We start from the raw sequence: 25,455 nt of genomic DNA on the forward strand, positions 1-25,455 counted from the left end.
ATCTGGGTGCAAGTGGTAGGAGTAACTATGACTCTCTTAAGGTAGTCAAATGCCTCGTCAATAGGCGAAATACATCGGCAAACTCGAGGTGCTCCCGGCAGGAGTACAGTGAAGGTCTCAAAGCCGACAAATAATGGTGTACCGCTTCAGGTGAACTGGGCCAGAGGAAGCTTGAAAATGTGGCTGTGGTTAACGGCGAGCATTTGGCAGGTGTAACAATGATTCTCTTAAGGTAGAAAAATGCCTCGTCAACATGCGAAAAACATCGGCATTCTCGATGAGCTCCCGGAAGGAGTACTGTGAAAGTCTTAAGGTCAACAAATAATGGCGTATCGCTTCTGGTGAACGGCCAGAGTAAGCTTGTAGATGTGACTGTGGTAAAACGGGGAGCAACTGGCAGGAGTAACTATGACACTCTTAGGGTAGCCAAATGCCTCGTCAAAAGGCGAATTACATTGGCAATCCCGAGGAGCTCCCGCAAGGAGTACTGTGAAAGTCTTAAGGTCAACAAATAATGGCGTATCGCTTCTGGTGAACTGGCCAGAGTAAGCTTGTAGATGTGACTGTGGTAGAACGGGGAGCAAGTGGCAGGAGTAACTATGACTCTCTTAAGGTAGCCAAATGCCTCGTCAACACGCGAAATACATCTGCAAACCGAGGAGCTGCCAGCAGTAGTACTGTGAAACACTTTATGTCGACAGATAATGGCGTATCGCTTGTGGTGAACTGGCCGGAGAAAGCTTGAGGATGTGACAGTGATAAATCTGGGTGCAAGTGGTAGGAGTAACTATGACTCTCTTAAGGTAGCCAAATGCCTCGTCAATAGGCGAAATACATCGGCAAACTCGAGGTGCTCCCGGCAGGAGTACAGTGAAGGTCTCAAAGCCGACAAATAATGGTGTACCGCTTCAGGTGAACTGGGCCAGAGGAAGCTTGAAAATGTGGCTGTGGTTAACGGCGAGCATTTGGCAGGTGTAACAATGACTCTCTTAAGGTAGAAAAATGCCTCGTCAACATGCGAAAAACATCGGCATTCTCGATGAGCTCCCGGAAGGAGTACTGTGAAAGTCTTAAGGTCAACAAATAATGGCGTATCGCTTCTGGTGAACGGCCAGAGTAAGCTTGTAGATGTGACTGTGGTAAAACGGGGAGCAACTGGCAGGAGTAACTATGACTCTCTTAGGGTAGCCAAATGCCTCGTCAAAAGGCGAATTACATTGGCAATCCCGAGGAGCTCCCGCAAGGAGTACTGTGAAAGTCTTAAGGTCAACAAATAATGGCGTATCGGCTCTGGTGAACTGGCCAGAGTAAGCTTGTAGATGTGACTGTGGTAGAACGGGGAGCAAGTGGCAGGAGTAACTATGACTCTCTTAAGGTAGCCAAATGCCTCGTCAACATGCGAAATACATCTGCAAACCGAGGAGCTGCCAGCAGTAGTACTGTGAAACACTTTATGTCGACAGATAATGGCGTTTCGCTTGTGGTGAACTGGCCGGAGAAAGCTTGAGGATGTGACAGTGATAAATCTGGGTGCAAGTGGTAGGAGTAACTATGACTCTCTTAAGGTAGCCAAATGCCTCGTCAATAGGCGAAATACATCGGCAAACTCGAGGTGCTCCCGGCAGGAGTACAGTGAAGGTCTCAAAGCCGACAAATAATGGTGTACCGCTTCAGGTGAACTGGGCCAGAGGAAGCTTGAAAATGTGGCTGTGGTTAACGGCGAGCATTTGGCAGGTGTAACAATGACTCTCTTAAGGTAGAAAAATGCCTCGTCAACATGCGAAAAACATCGGCATTCTCGATGAGCTGCCGGAAGGAGTACTGTGAAAGTCTTAAGGTCAACAAATAATGGCGTATCGCTTCTGGTGAACGGCCAGAGTAAGCTTGTAGATGTGACTGTGGTAAAACGGGGAGCAACTGGCAGGAGTAACTATGACTCTCTTAGGGTAGCCAAATGCCTCGTCAAAAGGCGAATTACATTGGCAATCCCGAGGAGCTCCCGCAAGGAGTACTGTGAAAGTCTTAAGGTCAACAAATAATGGCGTATCGCTTCTGGTGAAATGGCCAGAGTAAGCTTGTAGATGTGACTGTGGTAGAACGGGGAGCAAGTGGCAGGAGTAACTATGACTCTCTTAAGGTAGCCAAATGCCTCGTCAACATGCGAAATACATCTGCAAACCGAGGAGCTGCCAGCAGTAGTACTGTGAAACACTTTATGTCGACAGATAATGGCGTATCGCTTGTGGTGAACTGGCCGGAGAAAGCTTGAGGATGTGACAGTGATAAATCTGGGTGCAAGGTGCAAACTCGAGGTGCTCCCGGCAGGAGTACAGTGAAGGTCTCAAAGCCGACAAATAATGGTGTACCGCTTCAGGTGAACTGGGCCAGAGGAAGCTTGAAAATGTGGCTGTGGCTAACGCCGAGCATTTGGCAGGTGTAACAATGACTCTCTTAAGGTAGAAAAATGCCTCGTCAACAGGCGAAAAACATCGGCATTCTCGATGAGCTCCCGGAAGGAGTACTGTGAAAGCCTTAAGGTCAACAAATAATGGCGTATCGCTTCTGGTGAACGGCCAGAGTAAGCTTGTAGATGTGACTGTGGTAAAACGGGGAGCAACTGGCAGGAGTAACTATGACTCTCTTAGAGTAGCCAAATGCCTCGTCAAAAGGCGAATTACATTGGCAATCCCGAGGAGCTCCCGCAAGGAGTACTGTGAAAGTCTTAAGGTCAACAAATAATGGCGTATCGCTTCTGGTGAACTGGCCAGAGTAAGCTTGTAGATGTGACAGTGGTAGAACGGGGAGCAAGTGGCAGGAGTAACTATGACTCTCTTAAGGTTGCCAAATGCCTCGTCAACACGCGAAATACATCTGCAAACCGAGGAGCTGCCAGCAGTAGTACTGTGAAACACTTTATGTCGACAGATAATGGCGTATCGCTTGTGGTGAACTGGCCGGAGAAAGCTTGAGGATGTGACAGTGATAAATCTGGGTGCAAGGTGCAAACTCGAGGTGCTCCCGGCAGGAGTACAGTGAAGGTCTCAAAGCCGACAAATAATGGTGTACCGCTTCAGGTGAACTGGGCCAGAGGAAGCTTGAAAATGTGGCTGTGGCTAACGCCGAGCATTTGGCAGGTGTAACAATGACTCTCTTAAGGTAGAAAAATGCCTCGTCAACAGGCGAAAAACATCGGCATTCTCGATGAGCTCCCGGAAGGAGTACTGTGAAAGCCTTAAGGTCAACAAATAATGGCGTATCGCTTCTGGTGAACGGCCAGAGTAAGCTTGTAGATGTGACTGTGGTAAAACGGGGAGCAACTGGCAGGAGTAACTATGACTCTCTTAGAGTAGCCAAATGCCTCGTCAAAAGGCGAATTACATTGGCAATCCCGAGGAGCTCCCGCAAGGAGTACTGTGAAAGTCTTAAGGTCAACAAATAATGGCGTATCGCTTCTGGTGAACTGGCCAGAGTAAGCTTGTAGATGTGACTGTGGTAGAACGGGGAGCAAGTGGCAGGAGTAACTATGACTCTCTTAAGGTTGCCAAATGCCTCGTCAACACGCGAAATACATCTGCAAACCGAGGAGCTGCCAGCAGTAGTACTGTGAAACACTTTATGTCGACAGATAATGGCGTATCGCTTGTGGTGAACTGGCCGGAGAAAGCTTGAGGATGTGACAGTGATAAATCTGGGTGCAAGTGGTAGGAGTAACTATGACTCTCTTAAGGTAGCCAAATGCCTCGTCAATAGGCGAAATACATCGGCAAACTCGAGGTGCTCCCGGCAGGAGTACAGTGAAGGTCTCAAAGCCGACAAATAATGGTGTACCGCTTCAGGTGAACTGGGCCAGAGGAAGCTTGAAAATGTGGCTGTGGTTAACGGCGAGCATTTGGCAGGTGTAACAATGATTCTCTTAAGGTAGAAAAATGCCTCGTCAACATGCGAAAAACATCGGCATTCTCGATGAGCTCCCGGAAGGAGTACTGTGAAAGTCTTAAGGTCAACAAATAATGGCGTATCGCTTCTGGTGAACGGCCAGAGTAAGCTTGTAGATGTGACTGTGGTAAAACGGGGAGCAACTGGCAGGAGTAACTATGACTCTCTTAGGGTAGCCAAATGCCTCGTCAAAAGGCGAATTACATTGGCAATCCCAAGGAGCTCCCGCAAGGAGTACTGTGAAAGTCTTAAGGTCAACAAATAATGGCGTATCGCTTCTGGTGAACTGGCCAGAGTAAGCTTGTAGATGTGACTGTGGTAGAACGGGGAGCAAGTGGCAGGAGTAACTATGACTCTCTTAAGGTAGCCAAATGCCTCGTCAACACGCGAAATACATCTGCAAACCGAGGAGCTGCCAGCAGTAGTACTGTGAAACACTTTATGTCGACAGATAATGGAGTATCGCTTGTGGTGAACTGGCCGGAGAAAGCTTGAGGATGTGACAGTGATAAATCTGGGTGCAAGGTGCAAACTCGAGGTGCTCCCGGCAGGAGTACAGTGAAGGTCTCAAAGCCGACAAATAATTGTGTACCGCTTCAGGTGAACTGGGCCAGAGGAAGCTTGAAAATGTGGCTGTGGCTAACGCCGAGCATTTGGCAGGTGTAACAATGACTCTCTTAAGGTAGAAAAATGCCTCGTCAACAGGCGAAAAACATTGGCATTCTCGATGAGCTCCCGGAAGGAGTACTGTGAATGTCTCAAGGTCAACAAATAATGGCGTATCGCTTCTGGTGAACGGCCAGAGTAAGCTTGTAGATGTGACTGTGGTAAAACGGGGAGCAACTGGCAGGAGTAACTATGACTCTCTTAGAGTAGCCAAATGCCTCGTCAAAAGGCGAATTACATTGGCAATCCCGAGGAGCTCCCGCAAGGAGTACTGTGAAAGTCTTAAGGTCAACAAATAATGGCGTATCGCTTCTGGTGAACTGGCCAGAGTAAGCTTGTAGATGTGACTGTGGTAGAACGGGGAGCAAGTGGCAGGAGTAACTATGACTCTCTTAAGGTAGCCAAATGCCTCGTCAACATGCGAAATTCATCTGCAAACCGAGGAGCTGCCAGCAGTAGTACTGTGAAACACTTTATGTCGACAGATAATGGCGTATCGCTTGTGGTGAACTGGCCGGAGAAAGCTTGAGGATGTGACAGTGATAAATCTGGGTGCAAGGTGCAAACTCGAGGTGCTCCCGGCAGGAGTACAGTGAAGGTCTCAAAGCCGACAAATAATGGTGTACCGCTTCAGGTGAACTGGGCCAGAGGAAGCTTGAAAATGTGGCTGTGGCTAACGCCGAGCATTTGGCAGGTGTAACAATGACTCTCTTAAGGTAGAAAAATGCCTCGTCAACAGGCGAAAAACATCGGCATTCTCGATGAGCTCCCGGAAGGAGTACTGTGAAAGCCTTAAGGTCAACAAATAATGGCGTATCGCTTCTGGTGAACGGCCAGAGTAAGCTTGTAGATGTGACTGTGGTAAAACGGGGAGCAACTGGCAGGAGTAACTATGACTCTCTTAGAGTAGCCAAATGCCTCGTCAAAAGGCGAATTACATTGGCAATCCCGAGGAGCTCCCGCAAGGAGTACTGTGAAAGTCTTAAGGTCAACAAATAATGGCGTATCGCTTCTGGTGAACTGGCCAGAGTAAGCTTGTAGATGTGACTGTGGTAGAACGGGGAGCAAGTGGCAGGAGTAACTATGACTCTCTTAAGGTTGCCAAATGCCTCGTCAACACGCGAAATACATCTGCAAACCGAGGAGCTGCCAGCAGTAGTACTGTGAAACACTTTATGTCGACAGATAATGGCGTATCGCTTGTGGTGAACTGGCCGGAGAAAGCTTGAGGATGTGACAGTGATAAATCTGGGTGCAAGTGGTAGGAGTAACTATGACTCTCTTAAGGTAGCCAAATGCCTCGTCAATAGGCGAAATACATCGGCAAACTCGAGGTGCTCCCGGCAGGAGTACAGTGAAGGTCTCAAAGCCGACAAATAATGGTGTACCGCTTCAGGTGAACTGGGCCAGAGGAAGCTTGAAAATGTGGCTGTGGTTAACGGCGAGCATTTGGCAGGTGTAACAATGATTCTCTTAAGGTAGAAAAATGCCTCGTCAACATGCGAAAAACATCGGCATTCTCGATGAGCTCCCGGAAGGAGTACTGTGAAAGTCTTAAGGTCAACAAATAATGGCGTATCGCTTCTGGTGAACGGCCAGAGTAAGCTTGTAGATGTGACTGTGGTAAAACGGGGAGCAACTGGCAGGAGTAACTATGACTCTCTTAGGGTAGCCAAATGCCTCGTCAAAAGGCGAATTACATTGGCAATCCCAAGGAGCTCCCGCAAGGAGTACTGTGAAAGTCTTAAGGTCAACAAATAATGGCGTATCGCTTCTGGTGAACTGGCCAGAGTAAGCTTGTAGATGTGACTGTGGTAGAACGGGGAGCAAGTGGCAGGAGTAACTATGACTCTCTTAAGGTAGCCAAATGCCTCGTCAACACGCGAAATACATCTGCAAACCGAGGAGCTGCCAGCAGTAGTACTGTGAAACACTTTATGTCGACAGATAATGGAGTATCGCTTGTGGTGAACTGGCCGGAGAAAGCTTGAGGATGTGACAGTGATAAATCTGGGTGCAAGGTGCAAACTCGAGGTGCTCCCGGCAGGAGTACAGTGAAGGTCTCAAAGCCGACAAATAATGGTGTACCGCTTCAGGTGAACTGGGCCAGAGGAAGCTTGAAAATGTGGCTGTGGCTAACGCCGAGCATTTGGCAGGTGTAACAATGACTCTCTTAAGGTAGAAAAATGCCTCGTCAACAGGCGAAAAACATTGGCATTCTCGATGAGCTCCCGGAAGGAGTACTGTGAAAGTCTCAAGGTCAACAAATAATGGCGTATCGCTTCTGGTGAACGGCCAGAGTAAGCTTGTAGATGTGACTGTGGTAAAACGGGGAGCAACTGGCAGGAGTAACTATGACTCTCTTAGAGTAGCCAAATGCCTCGTCAAAAGGCGAATTACATTGGCAATCCCGAGGAGCTCCCGCAAGGAGTACTGTGAAAGTCTTAAGGTCAACAAATAATGGCGTATCGCTTCTGGTGAACTGGCCAGAGTAAGCTTGTAGATGTGACTGTGGTAGAACGGGGAGCAAGTGGCAGGAGTAACTATGACTCTCTTAAGGTAGCCAAATGCCTCGTCAACATGCGAAATTCATCTGCAAACCGAGGAGCTGCCAGCAGTAGTACTGTGAAACACTTTATGTCGACAGATAATGGCGTATCGCTTGTGGTGAACTGGCCGGAGAAAGCTTGAGGATGTGACAGTGATAAATCTGGGTGCAAGTGGTAGGAGTAACTATGACTCTCTTAAGGTAGCCAAATGCCTCGTCAATAGGCGAAATACATCGGCAAACTCGAGGTGCTCCCGGCAGGAGTACAGTGAAGGTCTCAAAGCCGACAAATAATGGTGTACCGCTTCAGGTGAACTGGGCCAGAGGAAGCTTGAAAATGTGGCTGTGGTTAACGGCGAGCATTTGGCAGGTGTAACAATGACTCTCTTAAGGTAGAAAAATGCCTCGTCAACAGGCGAAAAACATCGGCATTCTCGATGAGCTCCCGGAAGGAGTACTGTGAAAGTCTTAAGGTCAACAAATAATGGCGTATCGCTTCTGGTGAACGGCCAGAGTAAGCTTGTAGATGTGACTGTGGTAAAACGGGGAGCAACTGGCAGGAGTAACTATGACTCTCTTAGAGTAGCCAAATGCCTCGTCAAAAGGCGAATTACATTAGCAATCCCGAGGAGCTCCCGCAAGGAGTACTGTGAAAGTCTTAAGGTCAACAAATAATGGCGTATCGCTTCTGGTGAACTGGCCAGAGTAAGCTTGTAGATGTGACTGTGGTAGAACGGGGAGCAAGTGGCAGGAGTAACTATGACTCTCTTAAGGTAGCCAAATGCCTCATCAACACGCGAAATACATCTGCGAACCGAGGAGCTGCCAGCAGTAGTACTGTGAAACACTTTATGTCGACAGATAATGGCGATCGCTTGTGGTGAACTGGCCGGAGAAAGCTTGAGGATGTGACAGTGATAAATCTGGGTGCAAGTGGTAGGAGTAACTATGACTCTCTTAAGGTAGCCAAATGCCTCGTCAATAGGCGAAATACATCGGCAAACTCGAGGTGCTCCCGGCAGGAGTACAGTGAAGGTCTCAAAGCCGACAAATAATGGTGTACCGCTTCAGGTGAACTGGGCCAGAGGAAGCTTGAAAATGTGGCTGTGGTTAACGGCGAGCATTTGGCAGGTGTAACAATGACTCTCTTAAGGTAGAAAAATGCCTCGTCAACAGGCGAAAAACATCGGCATTCTCGATGAGCTCCCGGAAGGAGTACTGTGAAAGTCTTAAGGTCAACAAATAATGGCGTATCGCTTCTGGTGAACGGCCAGAGTAAGCTTGTAGATGTGACTGTGGTAAAACGGGGAGCAACTGGCAGGAGTAACTATGACTCTCTTAGAGTAGCCAAATGCCTCGTCAAAAGGCGAATTACATTAGCAATCCCGAGGAGCTCCCGCAAGGAGTACTGTGAAAGTCTTAAGGTCAACAAATAATGGCGTATCGCTTCTGGTGAACTGGCCAGAGTAAGCTTGTAGATGTGACTGTGGTAGAACGGGGAGCAAGTGGCAGGAGTAACTATGACTCTCTTAAGGTAGCCAAATGCCTCATCAACACGCGAAATACATCTGCGAACCGAGGAGCTGCCAGCAGTAGTACTGTGAAACACTTTATGTCGACAGATAATGGCGATCGCTTGTGGTGAACTGGCCGGAGAAAGCTTGAGGATGTGACAGTGATAAATCTGGGTGCAAGTGGTAGGAGTAACTATGACTCTCTTAAGGTAGCCAAATGCCTCGTCAATAGGCGAAATACATCGGCAAACTCGAGGTGCTCCCGGCAGGAGTACAGTGAAGGTCTCAAAGCCGACAAATAATGGTGTACCGCTTCAGGTGAACTGGGCCAGAGGAAGCTTGAAAATGTGGCTGTGGTTAACGGCGAGCATTTGGCAGGTGTAACAATGACTCTCTTAAGGTAGAAAAATGCCTCGTCAACAGGCGAAAAACATCGGCATTCTCGATGAGCTCCCGGAAGGAGTACTGTGAAAGTCTTAAGGTCAACAAATAATGGCGTATCGCTTCTGGTGAACGGCCAGAGTAAGCTTGTAGATGTGACTGTGGTAAAACGGGGAGCAACTGGCAGGAGTAACTATGACTCTCTTAGGGTAGCCAAATGCCTCGTCAAAAGGCAAATTACATTGGCAATCCCGAGGAGCTCCCGCAAGGAGTACTGTGAAAGTCTTAAGGTCAACAAATAATGGCGTATCGCTTCTGGTGAACTGGCCAGAGTAAGCTTGTAGATGTGACTGTGGTAGAACGGGGAGCAAGTGGCAGGAGTAACTATGACTCTCTTAAGGTAGCCAAATGCCTCGTCAACATGCGAAATACATCTGCAAACCAAGGAGCTGCCAGCAGTAGTACTGTGAAACACTTTATGTCGACAGATAATGGCGTATCGCTTGTGGTGAACTGGCCGGAGATAGCTTGAGGATGTGACAGTGATAAATCTGGGTGCAAGTGGTAGGAGTAACTATGACTCTCTTAAGGTAGCCAAATGCCTCGTCAATAGGCGAAATACATCGGCAAACTCGAGGTGCTCCCGGCAGGAGTACAGTCAAGGTCTCAAAGCCGACAAATAATGGTGTACCGCTTCAGGTGAACTGGGCCAGAGGAAGCTTGAAAATGTGGCTGTGGTTAACGGCGAGCATTTGGCAGGTGTAACAATGACTCTCTTAAGGTATAAAATGCCTCGTCAACAGGCGAAAAACATCGGCATTCTCGATGAGCTCCCGGAAGGAGTACTGTGAAAGTCTTAAGGTCAACAAATAATGGCGTATCGCTTCTGGTGAACGGCCAGAGTAAGCTTGTAGATGTGACTGTGGTAAAACGGGGAGCAACTGGCAGGAGTAACTATGACTCTCTTAGGGTAGCCAAATGCCTCGTCAAAAGGCGAATTACATTGGCAATCCCGAGGAGCTCCCGCAAGGAGTACTGTGAAAGTCTTAAGGTCAACAAATAATGGCGTATCGCTTCTGGTGAACTGGCCAGAGTAAGCTTGTAGATGTGACTGTGGTAGAACGGGGAGCAAGTGGCAGGAGTAACTATGACTCTCTTAAGGTAGCCAAATGCCTCGTCAACATGCGAAATACATCTGCAAACCAAGGAGCTGCCAGCAGTAGTACTGTGAAACACTTTATGTCGACAGATAATGGCGTATCGCTTGTGGTGAACTGGCCGGAGAAAGCTTGAGGATGTGACAGTGATAAATCTGGGTGCAAGTGGTAGGAGTAACTATGACTCTCTTAAGGTAGCCAAATGCCTCGTCAATAGGCGAAATACATCGGCAAACTCGAGGTGCTCCCGGCAGGAGTACAGTGAAGGTCTCAAAGCCGACAAATAATGGTGTACCGCTTCAGGTGAACTGGGCCAGAGGAAGCTTGAAAATGTGGCTGTGGTTAACGGCGAGCATTTGGCAGGTGTAACAATGACTCTCTTAAGGTAGAAAAATGCCTCGTCAACATGCGAAAAACATCGGCATTCTCGATGAGCTGCCGGAAGGAGTACTGTGAAAGTCTTAAGGTCAACAAATAATGGCGTATCGCTTCTGGTGAACGGCCAGAGTAAGCTTGTAGATGTGACTGTGGTAAAACGGGGAGCAACTGGCAGGAGTAACTATGACTCTCTTAGGGTAGCCAAATGCCTCGTCAAAAGGCGAATTACATTGGCAATCCCGAGGAGCTCCCGCAAGGAGTACTGTGAAAGTCTTAAGGTCAACAAATAATGGCGTATCGCTTCTGGTGAAATGGCCAGAGTAAGCTTGTAGATGTGACTGTGGTAGAACGGGGAGCAAGTGGCAGGAGTAACTATGACTCTCTTAAGGTAGCCAAATGCCTCGTCAACATGCGAAATACATCTGCAAACCGAGGAGCTGCCAGCAGTAGTACTGTGAAACACTTTATGTCGACAGATAATGGCGTATCGCTTGTGGTGAACTGGCCGGAGAAAGCTTGAGGATGTGACAGTGATAAATCTGGGTGCAAGGTGCAAACTCGAGGTGCTCCCGGCAGGAGTACAGTGAAGGTCTCAAAGCCGACAAATAATGGTGTACCGCTTCAGGTGAACTGGGCCAGAGGAAGCTTGAAAATGTGGCTGTGGCTAACGCCGAGCATTTGGCAGGTGTAACAATGACTCTCTTAAGGTAGAAAAATGCCTCGTCAACAGGCGAAAAACATCGGCATTCTCGATGAGCTCCCGGAAGGAGTACTGTGAAAGCCTTAAGGTCAACAAATAATGGCGTATCGCTTCTGGTGAACGGCCAGAGTAAGCTTGTAGATGTGACTGTGGTAAAACGGGGAGCAACTGGCAGGAGTAACTATGACTCTCTTAGAGTAGCCAAATGCCTCGTCAAAAGGCGAATTACATTGGCAATCCCGAGGAGCTCCCGCAAGGAGTACTGTGAAAGTCTTAAGGTCAACAAATAATGGCGTATCGCTTCTGGTGAACTGGCCAGAGTAAGCTTGTAGATGTGACTGTGGTAGAACGGGGAGCAAGTGGCAGGAGTAACTATGACTCTCTTAAGGTTGCCAAATGCCTCGTCAACACGCGAAATACATCTGCAAACCGAGGAGCTGCCAGCAGTAGTACTGTGAAACACTTTATGTCGACAGATAATGGCGTATCGCTTGTGGTGAACTGGCCGGAGAAAGCTTGAGGATGTGACAGTGATAAATCTGGGTGCAAGGTGCAAACTCGAGGTGCTCCCGGCAGGAGTACAGTGAAGGTCTCAAAGCCGACAAATAATGGTGTACCGCTTCAGGTGAACTGGGCCAGAGGAAGCTTGAAAATGTGGCTGTGGCTAACGCCGAGCATTTGGCAGGTGTAACAATGACTCTCTTAAGGTAGAAAAATGCCTCGTCAACAGGCGAAAAACATCGGCATTCTCGATGAGCTCCCGGAAGGAGTACTGTGAAAGCCTTAAGGTCAACAAATAATGGCGTATCGCTTCTGGTGAACGGCCAGAGTAAGCTTGTAGATGTGACTGTGGTAAAACGGGGAGCAACTGGCAGGAGTAACTATGACTCTCTTAGAGTAGCCAAATGCCTCGTCAAAAGGCGAATTACATTGGCAATCCCGAGGAGCTCCCGCAAGGAGTACTGTGAAAGTCTTAAGGTCAACAAATAATGGCGTATCGCTTCTGGTGAACTGGCCAGAGTAAGCTTGTAGATGTGACTGTGGTAGAACGGGGAGCAAGTGGCAGGAGTAACTATGACTCTCTTAAGGTTGCCAAATGCCTCGTCAACACGCGAAATACATCTGCAAACCGAGGAGCTGCCAGCAGTAGTACTGTGAAACACTTTATGTCGACAGATAATGGCGTATCGCTTGTGGTGAACTGGCCGGAGAAAGCTTGAGGATGTGACAGTGATAAATCTGGGTGCAAGTGGTAGGAGTAACTATGACTCTCTTAAGGTAGCCAAATGCCTCGTCAATAGGCGAAATACATCGGCAAACTCGAGGTGCTCCCGGCAGGAGTACAGTGAAGGTCTCAAAGCCGACAAATAATGGTGTACCGCTTCAGGTGAACTGGGCCAGAGGAAGCTTGAAAATGTGGCTGTGGTTAACGGCGAGCATTTGGCAGGTGTAACAATGATTCTCTTAAGGTAGAAAAATGCCTCGTCAACATGCGAAAAACATCGGCATTCTCGATGAGCTCCCGGAAGGAGTACTGTGAAAGTCTTAAGGTCAACAAATAATGGCGTATCGCTTCTGGTGAACGGCCAGAGTAAGCTTGTAGATGTGACTGTGGTAAAACGGGGAGCAACTGGCAGGAGTAACTATGACTCTCTTAGGGTAGCCAAATGCCTCGTCAAAAGGCGAATTACATTGGCAATCCCAAGGAGCTCCCGCAAGGAGTACTGTGAAAGTCTTAAGGTCAACAAATAATGGCGTATCGCTTCTGGTGAACTGGCCAGAGTAAGCTTGTAGATGTGACTGTGGTAGAACGGGGAGCAAGTGGCAGGAGTAACTATGACTCTCTTAAGGTAGCCAAATGCCTCGTCAACACGCGAAATACATCTGCAAACCGAGGAGCTGCCAGCAGTAGTACTGTGAAACACTTTATGTCGACAGATAATGGAGTATCGCTTGTGGTGAACTGGCCGGAGAAAGCTTGAGGATGTGACAGTGATAAATCTGGGTGCAAGGTGCAAACTCGAGGTGCTCCCGGCAGGAGTACAGTGAAGGTCTCAAAGCCGACAAATAATGGTGTACCGCTTCAGGTGAACTGGGCCAGAGGAAGCTTGAAAATGTGGCTGTGGCTAACGCCGAGCATTTGGCAGGTGTAACAATGACTCTCTTAAGGTAGAAAAATGCCTCGTCAACAGGCGAAAAACATTGGCATTCTCGATGAGCTCCCGGAAGGAGTACTGTGAATGTCTCAAGGTCAACAAATAATGGCGTATCGCTTCTGGTGAACGGCCAGAGTAAGCTTGTAGATGTGACTGTGGTAAAACGGGGAGCAACTGGCAGGAGTAACTATGACTCTCTTAGAGTAGCCAAATGCCTCGTCAAAAGGCGAATTACATTGGCAATCCCGAGGAGCTCCCGCAAGGAGTACTGTGAAAGTCTTAAGGTCAACAAATAATGGCGTATCGCTTCTGGTGAACTGGCCAGAGTAAGCTTGTAGATGTGACTGTGGTAGAACGGGGAGCAAGTGGCAGGAGTAACTATGACTCTCTTAAGGTAGCCAAATGCCTCGTCAACATGCGAAATTCATCTGCAAACCGAGGAGCTGCCAGCAGTAGTACTGTGAAACACTTTATGTCGACAGATAATGGCGTATCGCTTGTGGTGAACTGGCCGGAGAAAGCTTGAGGATGTGACAGTGATAAATCTGGGTGCAAGGTGCAAACTCGAGGTGCTCCCGGCAGGAGTACAGTGAAGGTCTCAAAGCCGACAAATAATGGTGTACCGCTTCAGGTGAACTGGGCCAGAGGAAGCTTGAAAATGTGGCTGTGGCTAACGCCGAGCATTTGGCAGGTGTAACAATGACTCTCTTAAGGTAGAAAAATGCCTCGTCAACAGGCGAAAAACATCGGCATTCTCGATGAGCTCCCGGAAGGAGTACTGTGAAAGCCTTAAGGTCAACAAATAATGGCGTATCGCTTCTGGTGAACGGCCAGAGTAAGCTTGTAGATGTGACTGTGGTAAAACGGGGAGCAACTGGCAGGAGTAACTATGACTCTCTTAGAGTAGCCAAATGCCTCGTCAAAAGGCGAATTACATTGGCAATCCCGAGGAGCTCCCGCAAGGAGTACTGTGAAAGTCTTAAGGTCAACAAATAATGGCGTATCGCTTCTGGTGAACTGGCCAGAGTAAGCTTGTAGATGTGACTGTGGTAGAACGGGGAGCAAGTGGCAGGAGTAACTATGACTCTCTTAAGGTTGCCAAATGCCTCGTCAACACGCGAAATACATCTGCAAACCGAGGAGCTGCCAGCAGTAGTACTGTGAAACACTTTATGTCGACAGATAATGGCGTATCGCTTGTGGTGAACTGGCCGGAGAAAGCTTGAGGATGTGACAGTGATAAATCTGGGTGCAAGTGGTAGGAGTAACTATGACTCTCTTAAGGTAGCCAAATGCCTCGTCAATAGGCGAAATACATCGGCAAACTCGAGGTGCTCCCGGCAGGAGTACAGTGAAGGTCTCAAAGCCGACAAATAATGGTGTACCGCTTCAGGTGAACTGGGCCAGAGGAAGCTTGAAAATGTGGCTGTGGTTAACGGCGAGCATTTGGCAGGTGTAACAATGATTCTCTTAAGGTAGAAAAATGCCTCGTCAACATGCGAAAAACATCGGCATTCTCGATGAGCTCCCGGAAGGAGTACTGTGAAAGTCTTAAGGTCAACAAATAATGGCGTATCGCTTCTGGTGAACGGCCAGAGTAAGCTTGTAGATGTGACTGTGGTAAAACGGGGAGCAACTGGCAGGAGTAACTATGACTCTCATAGGGTAGCCAAATGCCTCGTCAAAAGGCGAATTACATTGGCAATCCCAAGGAGCTCCCGCAAGGAGTACTGTGAAAGTCTTAAGGTCAACAAATAATGGCGTATCGCTTCTGGTGAACTGGCCAGAGTAAGCTTGTAGATGTGACTGTGGTAGAACGGGGAGCAAGTGGCAGGAGTAACTATGACTCTCTTAAGGTAGCCAAATGCCTCGTCAACACGCGAAATACATCTGCAAACCGAGGAGCTGCCAGCAGTAGTACTGTGAAACACTTTATGTCGACAGATAATGGAGTATCGCTTGTGGTGAACTGGCCGGAGAAAGCTTGAGGATGTGACAGTGATAAATCTGGGTGCAAGGTGCAAACTCGAGGTGCTCCCGGCAGGAGTACAGTGAAGGTCTCAAAGCCGACAAATAATGGTGTACCGCTTCAGGTGAACTGGGCCAGAGGAAGCTTGAAAATGTGGCTGTGGCTAACGCCGAGCATTTGGCAGGTGTAACAATGACTCTCTTAAGGTAGAAAAATGCCTCGTCAACAGGCGAAAAACATTGGCATTCTCGATGAGCTCCCGGAAGGAGTACTGTGAAAGTCTCAAGGTCAACAAATAATGGCGTATCGCTTCTGGTGAACGGCCAGAGTAAGCTTGTAGATGTGACTGTGGTAAAACGGGGAGCAACTGGCAGGAGTAACTATGACTCTCTTAGAGTAGCCAAATGCCTCGTCAAAAGGCGAATTACATTGGCAATCCCGAGGAGCTCCCGCAAGGAGTACTGTGAAAGTCTTAAGGTCAACAAATAATGGCGTATCGCTTCTGGTGAACTGGCCAGAGTAAGCTTGTAGATGTGACTGTGGTAGAACGGGGAGCAAGTGGCAGGAGTAACTATGACTCTCTTAAGGTAGCCAAATGCCTCGTCAACATGCGAAATTCATCTGCAAACCGAGGAGCTGCCAGCAGTAGTACTGTGAAACACTTTATGTCGACAGATAATGGCGTATCGCTTGTGGTGAACTGGCCGGAGAAAGCTTGAGGATGTGACAGTGATAAATCTGGGTGCAAGTGGTAGGAGTAACTATGACTCTCTGAAGGTAGCCAAATGCCTCGTCAATAGGCGAAATACATCGGCAAACTCGAGGTGCTCCCGGCAGGAGTACAGTGAAGGTCTCAAAGCCGACAAATAATGGTGTACCGCTTCAGGTGAACTGGGCCAGAGGAAGCTTGAAAATGTGGCTGTGGTTAACGGCGAGCATTTGGCAGGTGTAACAATGACTCTCTTAAGGTAGAAAAATGCCTCGTCAACAGGCGAAAAACATCGGCATTCTCGATGAGCTCCCGGAAGGAGTACTGTGAAAGTCTTAAGGTCAACAAATAATGGCGTATCGCTTCTGGTGAACGGCCAGAGTAAGCTTGTAGATGTGACTGTGGTAAAACGGGGAGCAACTGGCAGGAGTAACTATGACTCTCTTAGAGTAGCCAAATGCCTCGTCAAAAGGCGAATTACATTAGCAATCCCGAGGAGCTCCCGCAAGGAGTACTGTGAAAGTCTTAAGGTCAACAAATAATGGCGTATCGCTTCTGGTGAACTGGCCAGAGTAAGCTTGTAGATGTGACTGTGGTAGAACGGGGAGCAAGTGGCAGGAGTAACTATGACTCTCTTAAGGTAGCCAAATGCCTCATCAACACGCGAAATACATCTGCAAACCGAGGAGCTGCCAGCAGTAGTACTGTGAAACACTTTATGTCGACAGATAATGGCGATCGCTTGTGGTGATCTGGCCGGAGAAAGCTTGAGGATGTGACAGTGATAAATCTGGGTGCAAGTGGTAGGAGTAACTATGACTCTCTTAAGGTAGCCAAATGCCTCGTCAATAGGCGAAATACATCGGCAAACTCGAGGTGCTCCCGGCAGGAGTACAGTGAAGGTCTCAAAGCCGACAAATAATGGTGTACCGCTTCAGGTGAACTGGGCCAGAGGAAGCTTGAAAATGTGGCTGTGGTTAACGGCGAGCATTTGGCAGGTGTAACAATGACTCTCTTAAGGTAGAAAAATGCCTCGTCAACAGGCGAAAAACATCGGCATTCTCGATGAGCTCCCGGAAGGAGTACTGTGAAAGTCTTAAGGTCAACAAATAATGGCGTATCGCTTCTGGTGAACGGCCAGAGTAAGCTTGTAGATGTGACTGTGGTAAAACGGGGAGCAACTGGCAGGAGTAACTATGACTCTCTTAGGGTAACCAAATGCCTCGTCAAAAGGCAAATTACATTGGCAATCCCGAGGAGCTCCCGCAAGGAGTACTGTGAAAGTCTTAAGGTCAACAAATAATGGCGTATCGCTTCTGGTGAACTGGCCAGAGTAAGCTTGTAGATGTGACTGTGGTAGAACGGGGAGCAAGTGGCAGGAGTAACTATGACTCTCTTAAGGTAGCCAAATGCCTCGTCAACACGCGAAATACATCTGCAAACCAAGGAGCTGCCAGCAGTAGTACTGTGAAACACTTTATGTCGACAGATAATGGCGTATCGCTTGTGGTGAACTGGCCGGAGAAAGCTTGAGGATGTGACAGTGATAAATCTGGGTGCAAGTGGTAGGAGTAACTATGACTCTCTTAAGGTAGTCAAATGCCTCGTCAATAGGCGAAATACATCGGCAAACTCGAGGTGCTCCCGGCAGGAGTACAGTGAAGGTCTCAAAGCCGACAAATAATGGTGTACCGCTTCAGGTGAACTGGGCCAGAGGAAGCTTGAAAATGTGGCTGTGGTTAACGGCGAGCATTTGGCAGGTGTAACAATGACTCTCTTAAGGTATAAAATGCCTCGTCAACAGGCGAAAAACATCGGCATTCTCGATGAGCTCCCGGAAGGAGTACTGTGAAAGTCTTAAGGTCAACAAATAATGGCGTATCGCTTCTGGTGAACGGCCAGAGTAAGCTTGTAGATGTGACTGTGGTAAAACGGGGAGCAACTGGCAGGAGTAACTATGACTCTCTTAGGGTAGCCAAATGCCTCGTCAAAAGGCGAATTACATTGGCAATCCCGAGGAGCTCCCGCAAGGAGTACTGTGAAAGTCTTAAGGTCAACAAATAATGGCGTATCGCTTCTGGTGAACTGGCCAGAGTAAGCTTGTAGATGTGACTGTGGTAGAACGGGGAGCAAGTGGCAGGAGTAACTATGACTCTCTTAAGGTAGCCAAATGCCTCATCAACACGCGAAATACATCTGCAAACCGAGGAGCTGCCAGCAGTAGTACTGTGAAACACTTTATGTCGACAGATAATGGCGTATCGCTTGTGGTGAACTGGCCGGAGAAAGCTTGAGGATGTGACAGTGATAAATCTGGGTGCAAGTGGTAGGAGTAACTATGACTCTCTTAAGGTAGCCAAATGCCTCGTCAATAGGCGAAATACATCGGCAAACTCGAGGTGCTCCCGGCAGGAGTACAGTGAGGGTCTCAAAGCCAACAAATAATGGTGTACCGCTTCAGGTGAACTGGGCCAGAGGAAGCTTGAAAATGTGGCTGTGGTTAACGGCGAGCATTTGGCAGGTGTAACAAAGACTCTCTTAAGGTAGAAAAATGCCTCGTCAACAGGCGAAAAACATCGGCATTCTCGATGAGCTCCCGGAAGGAGTACTGTGAAAGTCTTAAGGTCAACAAATAATGGCGTATCGCTTCTGGTGAACGGCCAGAGTAAGCTTGTAGATGTGACTGTGGTAAAACGGGGAGCAACTGGCAGGAGTAACTATGACTCTCTTTGCGGGAGTAACTATGACTCTCTTAAGGTAGCCAAGTGGCGGCGGTGTGGCTGCATCCGGACTCGGCTTTTCGAAGCGCGGTCTTGATGCAGTCGTGCTGCTGCTGCGAGGTGCCTTCCTTGGGTTGTAGTTACAGGGAGAGTGATGCGCAATACATGGGCCTAGCCCTCATAGCCTCTCCTCTCCTGCGGTCTTCTCCCCTTCACGTGGGCCCGCTGATTTCGCAGAGTAGAAGACCGCACCAGGGGCTTGGGGGGGTTACCAGCCCCCCCTCGCATTATCCCTTACAGTTGGGGGCAGTATGATAAGAAACGAAAATGGTGGCCCTTCCGCTGAAGGTGCCACCCCAACTTCCCCAGCACCTATCCGGCCAACCGGCCGTGACGAAGATTCGATAGCTTGTGTAGCCTCTTTTGCTTGCAGTGAGTGCCACCGCACATTTACCACCAAAACAGGTCTCGGGGTCCACCGGCGCCGCCAACACCTAGCGGCCGCCAACGCAGAGGTCATCACGGAGAGGCATCGCGCGAGGTGGACGGAGGAAGAAGTCCTTTCGCTCGCCAAAGCGGAGGCCGAACTGTTCCTTGAGAGGGACGCACGGTTCTTCTTTGTCAACCAAGAGCTGATTACGATGTTCCCCGACCGAACGCTAGAAGCAATCAAGTGCCAACGGCGGAAGGCTGCTCACAAGCAGCTTGTCCGCAACTTCATGGAGGCACTTGAGCTCGGTCGGGGGGAAGAGCCGGCGTCCCGCCGGGGAGCGGCGAGGCCGCTGCCTGACGCGGGCGATGCCGCTGCGCCGTCCAACGACGCAGCCGAGGACTTCGCGGCCGACACCACCGGGCCGCCAACGGAAGGGCCGACTGACGCCGCCATCTGGGAGCATCTGGCGGAGCTACCTGCTTCCGCCCAGCGTTTCTCTGCTCTGGACCGAGTCATTGGTCTGGGGCGGGGCACGCCACCTGATGTCATCCTGGGCATGCTCCCGGATGTCCTTGCGTCGGTCGGGTCCAGGGGGGAGAGATTGAACACCAGGACGCAGCGGCCGCGCCAACCATCCAAGCGGCCGCCTGCCGCTCCGCCGCTGCAGAAGCGCAAACGCCGCCGCTGGGAGTACGCGCGGACGCAGGATGCCTTCCGCAGGTCGCGTGCGCGTTGCGTGCGTGGTCTGTTGGATGGCACCTTGCTGCAGCCGCCACCTGACATCCCCGGTCTGCTGGACTTCTGGGCGGACCTCTTCACTAAGAAGCCCATTTCCACCGCGGGCTTCATCCGTGACCGCCTCCTCCCGCACTCGGAGCCTGTCGCTCTTGAGTGCCTTTGGGGGCCGGTCACACACGAGGAGGTCGCTGCTGCCTTGCCGCCCAGGGGATCGGCAGCCGGGCCGGACGGCCTTACCCCAGTGGAGCTGCGGCGCCTGCCGCACGAAGTCCTGGTGAAAATCATGAATCTCTTCCTCCTGGCCCGCGCCCTTCCCGAGCGTCTGCTTCGCGCGCGGACGTCACTCCTCCCCAAAACGGCTGCACCAACATCCCCCGCTGACTTTCGCCCCATCACCGTCTGCTCAGTCTTGGCGCGGGCCTTTCACAAGGTTCTCGCGTCACGCCTGATGCGTGCGTGTGCTGTGGACGAACGTCAGCGGGCATTCATCCCCCGGGATGGGATGTTGGAAAACACCTTCATCTTGGACACTGCTCTCACCGACGCGGTCCGCTCCTGTCGCTCTGTTTTCGTGGCCTCGATCGACGTCTCTAAAGCATTCGATTCGGTGGATCATGCTGCCCTTCGCCCTGTGCTGAGGGCGCATGGCCTGCCGGATTGCTTTATTGAGTACGTCGAGAGGTGCTACGGAGGCAGCGCGACGGTGATAGCGGGAGGCGCCGGCGTGGGAGTGTCTGTGCAGCCGTCAAGGGGCGTACGTCAGGGTGACCCCCTCTCCCCCTTCCTCTTCAATTTCGCGGTGGACTATGTCTTGAGTCAACTTCCCTCCCACATCGGAGCTCGGATTCTTGGCTGCAGAGTCAACGCTGCGGCCTTTGCAGATGACGTCTTACTGTTTGCATCGACCGCGAGGGGCTTGCAGTCCCTCATCGACGCAGCCGTCGCAGCCCTCGCCCATCTGGGGCTGCAGATCAACGCCCGGAAGTGTTTCACCCTCGCCTTGGTCGCGTCTGGACGCGACAAGAAGGTGAAGGTAGACGCAGACGTTACCTTCAAGGCAGGCAACACCACCGTGCCTGCCCTGCGTGTGGGTGAAACCTTCCGGTACCTGGGACTGCAATTCTCCACCGCGGGTCGCTGCGTTTTTAATCCACGACGCCACCTGGTGGAGCAGCTAGACGTCATCTCCCGAGCTCCGCTCAAGCCGCAACAGCGCCTCTACGCTCTCACCAATGTGCTTCTGCCTGGCCTGTACCATGGGCTGGCCCTCAGCCGCACCCGAGTGGGTGCCCTAAAGGCTGCCGACGTAACCATCAGGGCCGCCGTCAGGAGATGGTTCCGCCTTCCGGCGGACACTCCCCTGGGCTACTTCGTCGCTTCTGTTGCCCAGGGGGGCCTCGGCATCCCATCATGCCGATGGATGGGGCCAACTCTTCGCCGGTCCCGTCTCCTGGCGCTTAAGAAGATAGGGCCAGCCTTCGACGGTGCAGGCCTGTGCGAGGTACAGCGTGAGATTGAGGTGCTGGAGCGGCACCTTACGTGGGAGGGCCACCTCCTCAAATCGTCGACGCAGGTTGGAGAGATGTGGGCCGCGCGCCTGCACGTTGCCATTGACGGTGCGGCGCTATCATCCTCTGCCGCCGTCAAGGGGCAACACCAATGGGTCGCCGACACCAGTCGCCTGCTATCTGGGCGTAACTACATCGACGCCCTCCGCGCCCGCATCAACGCCTTCCCTTCGAGGGCACGGCGCAGTCGGGGGCGGGAGGCGGACACCAGATGCCGCGCGGGCTGCCAAGCCGTGGAGACCGCCAACCACGTACTGCAGGCTTGCTTTAGGACGCACGGGTCCCGAGTTAAGCGGCATGACGCGATAGTACGTTATGTCGCTCGTGGACTCGTGCAGAGGGGCTTCAACGTCTCTGTGGAGCCCCACCTCCGTACACCTGAAGGACTCCGCAAGCCTGACGTGGTGGCGGTCAAAGACGGCATCGCCCGCGTGATTGACGCCCAGGTAGTCGGAGATCATCTCCGGCTCGACTGGTGTCACGATCAGAAGGCGACCTACTACAACACGCCGTCCATCCGGCGTGCCATCTCCAACCTGCACCGAGACGTCGAGGAGGTTACTGTGTCCACCGCGACATTGAATTGGAGGGGTGTATGGTCTCCAGCGTCGGCGAGGGACCTGTCTACGCTTGGATTTCGACCCCGAGAACTGGCGGTATTGAGCACAAGAGTACTGCAAAGCTGCTGCACGAGCTATCGAATCTTTGAACATATGACGGCACCACGCCCGATGGAACGAGCCGGCGTCGGTTAGGTGCTGGTTATCTCTTCGCCTTGACTCCTGGGGCCTATCCACAGGAGGAATCAACCGTCTTTGTTCTTGTTTCTTATTCTTTGTATTTGTGTTTCCTTCTTTCATATATACGAGGGCTATTCCGAAAGTAAGGTCCGATAGGTCGCGAAATGGAAACCACGGTAAAAATCAAAAATGTTTTATTTGCAACAGTTAGATACACCTTGCAGCTACTTATCTCCATAGTCGCCGACCCGACTTAGACGTGTATCGTAGCGTTGTACCAACTTTCCCATACCCTCGCTATAGAAGGCAGCCGCCAGTGCTCTCCGCCAATTCTCTACGCTGGCCTACGGCTCGTTGTCTTGTGCCGAAATGTTGTCTTCATAACCAGCGGTTCATGTGACCTGAGCTGAAACTCAGAGGGAGACAATTACGGGCTGTATTGTGGGTAATCTCACATTTCCATTTGAAAACGATGCAGGAGCATCTTCATTGCCCCTGCAGAATGCGGCTGAGAATTGTCTTGAAGACGAAACAGCACGACAGTTATGTAATGTTAGCTGCATAGCTTCAGGGGAAATTTCTCACCAGGCCCCCGTACTTGGCGGCAGACACTATTTTCTAGACATCTTTACGCACTCACTGCGAGCTCAGAAATGAGAAGAGCGACGTGATGCTAACTGGGGTTATGCTAGAGACACTACCCAACACATCTGTGCAAAGTTTTATCGGATTTTCATAGTCGTTTCCATTTCGTGACCGATCGGACCTTACTTTCGGAATAGCCCTCGTATGTTACATTATTTATTTGGTGCGCCCTGTGAGTCCCCACCCCGGTGGAGGACATGGCGAGCTACACACCATCTTAGTTTTACACCAGTACTTGTAATATATATGTGTTATTCAAGTTTTTGAATAAAGACGGCTAGCAATAGCCAAATGCCTCGTCAAAAGGCGAATTACATTGGCAATCCCGAGGAGCTCCCGCAAGGAGTACTGTGAAAGTCTTAAGGTCAACAAATAATGGCGTATCGCTTCTGGTGAACTGGCCAGAGTAAGCTTGTAGATGTGACTGTGGTAGAACGGGGAGCAAGTGGCAGGAGTAACTATGACTCTCTTAAGGTAGCCAAATGCCTCGTCAACATGCGAAATACATCTGCAAACCGAGGAGCTGCCAACAGTAGTACTGTGAAACACTTTATGTCGACAGATAATGGCGTATCGCTTGTGGTGAACTGGCCGGAGAAAGCTTGAGGATGTGACAGTGATAAATCTGGGTGCAAGTGGTAGGAGTAACTATGACCCTCTTAAGGTAGCCAAATGCCTCGTCAATAGGCGAAATACATCGGCAAACTCGAGGTGCTCCCGGCAGGAGTACAGTGAAGGTCTCAAAGCCGACAAATAATGGTGTACCGCTTCAGGTGAACTGGGCCAGAGGAAGCTTGAAAATGTGGCTGTGGTTAACGGCGAGCATTTGGCAGGTGTAACAATGACTCTCTTAAGGTAGAAAAATGCCTCGTCAACAGGCGAAAAACATCGGCATTCTCAATGAGCTCCCGGAAGGAGTACTGTGAAAGTCTTAAGGTCAACAAATAATGGCGTATCGCTTCTGGTGAACGGCCAGAGTAAGCTTGTAGATGTGACTGTGGTAAAACGGGGAGCAACTGGCAGGAGTAACTATGACTCTCTTAGGGTAGCCAAATGCCTCGTCAAAAGGCGAATTACATTGGCAATCCCGAGGAGCTCCCGCAAGGAGTACTGTGAAAGTCTTAAGGTCAACAAATAATGGCGTATCGCTTCTGGTGAACTGGCCAGAGTAAGCTTGTAGATGTGACTGTGGTAGAACGGGGAGCAAGTGGCAGGAGTAACTATGACTCTCTTAAGGTAGCCAAATGCCTCGTCAACATGCGAAATACATCTGCAAACCGAGGAGCTGCCAGCAGTAGTACTGTGAAACACTTTATGTCGACAGATAATGGCGTATCGCTTGTGGTGAACTGGCCGGAGAAAGCTTGAGGATGTGACAGTGATAAATCTGGGTGCAAGCTGTAGGAGTAACTATGACTCTCTTAAGGTAGCCAAATGCCTCGTCAATAGGCGAAGTACATCGGCAAACTCGAGGTGCTCCCGGCAGGAGTACAGTGAAGGTCTCAAAGCCGACAAATAATGGTGTACCGCTTCAGGTGAACTGGGCCAGAGGAAGCTTGAAAATGTGGCTGTGGTTAACGGCGAGCATTTGGCAGGTGTAACAATGACTCTCTTAAGGTAGAAAAATGCCTCGTCAACAGGCGAAAAACATCGGCATTCTCGATGAGCTCCCGGAAGGAGTACTGTGAAAGTCTTAAGGTCAACAAATAATGGCGTATCGCTTCTGGTGAACGGCCAGAGTAAGCTTGTAGATGTGACTGTGGTAAAACGGGGAGCAACTGGCAGGAGTAACTATGACTCTCTTAGGGTAGCCAAATGCCTCGTCAAAAGGCGAATTACATTGGCAATCCCGAGGAGCTCCCGCAAGGAGTACTGTGAAAGTCTTAAGGTCAACAAATAATGGCGTATCGCTTCTGGTGAATTGGCCAGAGTAAGCTTGTAGATGTGACTGTGGTAGAACGGGGAGCAAGTGGCAGGAGTAACTATGACTCTCTTAAGGTAGCCAAATGCCTCGTCAACATGCGAAATACATCTGCAAACCGAGGAGCTGCCAGCAGTAGTACTGTGAAACACTTTATGTCGACAGATAATGGCGTATCGCTTGTGGTGAACTGGCCGGAGAAAGCTTGAGGATGTGACAGTGATAAATCTGGGTGCAAGCTGTAGGAGTAACTATGACTCTCTTAAGGTAGCCAAATGCCTCGTCAATAGGCGAAGTACATCGGCAAACTCGAGGTGCTCCCGGCAGGAGTACAGTGAAGGTCTCAAAGCCGACAAATAATGGTGTACCGCTTCAGGTGAACTGGGCCAGAGGAAGCTTGAAAATGTGGCTGTGGTTAACGGCGAGCATTTGGCAGGTGTAACAATGACTCTCTTAAGGTAGAAAAATGCCTCGTCAACAGGCGAAAAACATCGGCATTCTCGATGAGCTCCCGGAAGGAGTACTGTGAAAGTCTTAAGGTCAACAAATAATGGCGTATCGCTTCTGGTGAACGGC

Source organism: Schistocerca nitens, chromosome 12 (genome assembly GCF_023898315.1).
Source record: "Schistocerca nitens isolate TAMUIC-IGC-003100 chromosome 12, iqSchNite1.1, whole genome shotgun sequence".
NCBI classification, from domain to species: domain Eukaryota; kingdom Metazoa; phylum Arthropoda; class Insecta; order Orthoptera; family Acrididae; genus Schistocerca; species Schistocerca nitens.